The sequence below is a fragment of the Agelaius phoeniceus genome, chromosome 6, assembly GCF_051311805.1.
Source record: "Agelaius phoeniceus isolate bAgePho1 chromosome 6, bAgePho1.hap1, whole genome shotgun sequence".
Taxonomy (NCBI): Eukaryota; Metazoa; Chordata; class Aves; order Passeriformes; family Icteridae; genus Agelaius; species Agelaius phoeniceus.
Window position 1 is genome coordinate 54,031,814 of NC_135270.1, and position 3,758 is coordinate 54,035,571.

Genomic DNA, 3,758 nt, shown 5'->3' on the forward strand with positions numbered 1-3,758 from the left:
GGGAAGGCAAGGCAAGGCAAAGCAGGGCAGGCAAAGCAGGGCAGGCAAAGCAGGGCAGGCAAAGCAGTCTTCAGGGAAATTCAGCTCCACAATGGCTTTGATACCAGGCCCTGTCCTGTGATTGCAGTTTTTCCCTGATCAGTCTCAGCAACCACTCACTCAACTCTTCCTCATATGTTAGGAATGCCCAAGGTTTGCTGGCAACTCCCCATTCCTCCAGGGTCCTGTTTTTTAGGTAAGCTGTAGGGAAGATGGTGCCAGAGCTCTGCTCCTTGAGCCTCAGTCTGCCTCAGAGGGCATGGGCACTTGGCAGTGACTGCCACTTCTCATCCCTCCCTGAACCAAGTGTTGGGTATGCAGAGACATTTCCCACTGTGCCCACAGTAATCCCAGTCCATGTGGCTATCAGGCACTCTTGGGGAAAACATTTCAGGCACAACTATTTTTGATTATGATCCTGTGGCCTGAGCTCCCCCAGCCTGGGCTTGTTTGGTTTAAGAAGGAGCCAAGAAAGTGCTGCTGACAGGGCAGTTACCAACCACCATGCAGGACATGAAACAGCAGAAGGCTCATCCCCACTAGCCCAGGACAACCTCTATAAAGAAACCACCACAGGTTTGAGCTATGACACAGTACACCCTGTTCCTCATGGCATTCTCCCCTTGCAGCACAAACTCCTGCCCCAGGACTCTCCGGGACACCTGCTGTGCTCTGGGCACAGGCTGAGCCAGGGACAGCCAGGGACAGCCAGGGACAGCCAGGACAGCTGCAGCAGCCCTGGCATGACCAGAGCCCATCGAGGCAGGGGACCTTGGCTGCAGGGCTTTCCCCATGGCAGGGATGGAGGCAAAGCAAGGATGGGCACAGCACTTTTGGCAGGGCTGACATCTCAGGGAAGAAAGACAAGTGAATGGGCGGGAATTTGTGGAAGACCGAAGTGTAAACACGACAGGAGAAGGAAGCTCCTCCCTGGCTGAGGGACCAGGGAGCTACCCCAGGGCCCAGCTGGTTGTTAGGACAGGACTCACGATGGTCCGAAGAGGAGGCAAATTTCTCTCCACAAGGAGTCCAGCTCTGCTGTGCTGAGTTTTTAAGCTGAAAGTCGGTGGGACAGGGCTCAGGAACATCAGCTACCAGCTGCCAAAGGGCGCCGGTCGGCCCTGGCGCAGGGCCGCGTTCGGAAGGAGAAACGCTGCCGTGCCAGCCCTGAGGGCCGTGCCCCGCTCCGCGGCCCCACGCGTGGGCTCGGCCGTTCCCGCAGGTTTTGCTCCCATCTAGCGGCGGATTCCGGCTCCACACGGCGCTCGGAGCCCGGAGGAGGAGGCAGCCCGGGGTCCGCAGCTCGGCTCGGGCCGCGGCAGTCAGAGCCCCTCGGTGCCGAGCGGGCACAGGCAGGGCCGGGGCTGGGGCTGCCCTGAGCGTGGGCCCTGTGCCAGGGGACCCGCACGGCTACGGGGTCATCCCTCAGCCTGCGCCCTGAAGGGTTCTCCCCCCTCTCCCACAGTGGAAACTCATCTTTAACATCTACCCCAGGTTCTGCCCGAGCTGCAACACCTGGGCTTATCCTCCTCCCCTTTCCCGGACCCTCCTCTCCCTCCAAAGTTAGGACCATGCTGGATGAGACCGCAGCAGACATGGGCACAATGGGCCGTGGACCATGTGGCACCATCAGCAGGAGCCGCAGCAAGTGTCTGGGAATGAAAATTTGGATCTTTCTCAGCACTGAGCAGCCTGGAAGGAAATAAAATTACATCATTCCTCATAGCACAAGCTCATTTTGTTGGGCACAAAAGACCAGTGTGGAGAAGTTCAGAGGGTAGAATACAGTGAAGAAAAAAAAAACCAAAAACTAATACTCATCTGTGAACCAAGATAGGCTTTATAATTTTTCCAAAACCCTGCAAGGGTATACAATATAACAAACAGCTCCAGACAGTCTGCTGTTGCAAGTACTTTGTCCCAGCCCTGAAACACAGGGGTTTTCCCAGCAGCTGCTTTAAACTCAGTCCATTTTTTTAAACTGCTGGCAGACTGGCACCACTTTTAGAACAGCCCATTGGGGCAATAGGCAATGGTCCCACACAGGCTGTGTGAGCCAAGCTGGACAGCACAGGCAACCACAGCCCCTGGAGCAAGGGGCAGCTCGGGGATGGCAGCTGGGACCAGGCTGAAAACCAGGATAGCAGTAGGAGACAGGAGAGTTAGAAGGTGTGAAGCTGGCAGCTGGAGCTCAGAGAAATGGAACCAGGGCTCCTGAAAAGCAAACAGGAAAGGCAAACCCATGCAGGATTATTTCTTTTGGCTGCTAATTTGCTGTCAGTGGAGCCATATGATGAGGTGGTGGGGAGTCACCCAGGGGTGAGGGCAGAAACCCATCTTCAGGTGCCCATATGGCCTTAGGTCAGATTAAGCCAATTAAACCTTATCCTAAAGCCCTTTACTGCAGCAGGAAGCCCAGCTGCCGTGGAGTGAGAAGAAATCAGGTTCTTGGGTCCTGGCTCTGCAGCACTGCCTCTCAACCTCTCCTCTCCACACTCACAAGCTCCAGCTCTTTCTGTAAAGCACAGGACACATCCCACCTATCCTGCTCATCACTGTCTTTCACAATCTTCCCATAAACCTGCTGGTTGTCTTATGTGGCAGGCAGACACATTTAAGTGCTCTGTGCATCCTACTTTACAGCAGAGTTGAGCTCCCAGTGTTTTGTTGTCCTGCAAGTCACACTCTGCTAAGGGGCCCCTCACAGCCCACACAAATGATACATCATGTAGGAATATTTCCCTGTAATGCCCCATAATAATAAGGCAGATAATAAACATGAGAGCCACGGCCCTTTCCATGTCCCAGTGCCACTAGATGGCACCAGGAGTGTACCCTTCCCAGCCCGGGTGTTCCCAGAGCCGCCGGGGGAAACTGGGGAATCCAGCCCAGCCCTTCCATTCTACAGAGTCAGAGACCTCAGCACTCGCCTCCTCCTCGTCTTTTCTCCAGGGACCGTGGGGTGCTACAGTAAAGGCAGGCATTTCAGCCTTAAAAATCAACCTTTAGTGATGTGCCGGGGGGAATAGCCTGTGGTGGCTTTTGCCATGTTGCCTGTCACACACACACCCCTTTCCCCACCTGTGGACCAGGCATCACTCCCAGCTGGGCACTGGAGAGGAAAGCCTCAAAGGTGGGTGCAAGTTATTTTGATTAATATTGGGATTAGTGTATGAGATTCCCATCATTGACAGGCTCCTTTTGGGAGGAACAGGAATAAAACACAATTTACTATATAATTTTGCAATCAGAAGGTTTGCCTTCTCTAAGGCCTCACAGTTTTAGAGATTGATTCTCCTCATGCACAGTTGATATCCAACAGAGCTCAGCATGTCCCAGAGTGTTACCTGTGGTTTTCGCTATCAAGCCCTCCATTCCGTGTCACATCCTTGGCAAAGCCACTAAACAAACCAGGGAAGAACAGGCAGCACCTCAGCAAATGTCAGGTCTTTCCTCAGACCTTGCAGCATAATTAAGGAGCATCTGCTTTCCACTGTCCTCAGCATCAAGCCTGAAGGTGACCCTCAGAAATGGCAGCTCAAATGAGGGGAATACTGGTGAGGCTCTGTAGCAACACTTCAAAGCAGCCAGGCAAGCCCTGGCCCCCAGCAGCTTGGGGCACTCAGGTGACAAATCATTGCTCATCACAGAGCCCTTCTGCCCAGAGCAGGGCTGGAGAGGTGATGGAGCACAGCTTCCAAAAGAGCCAGAGCAGCTTG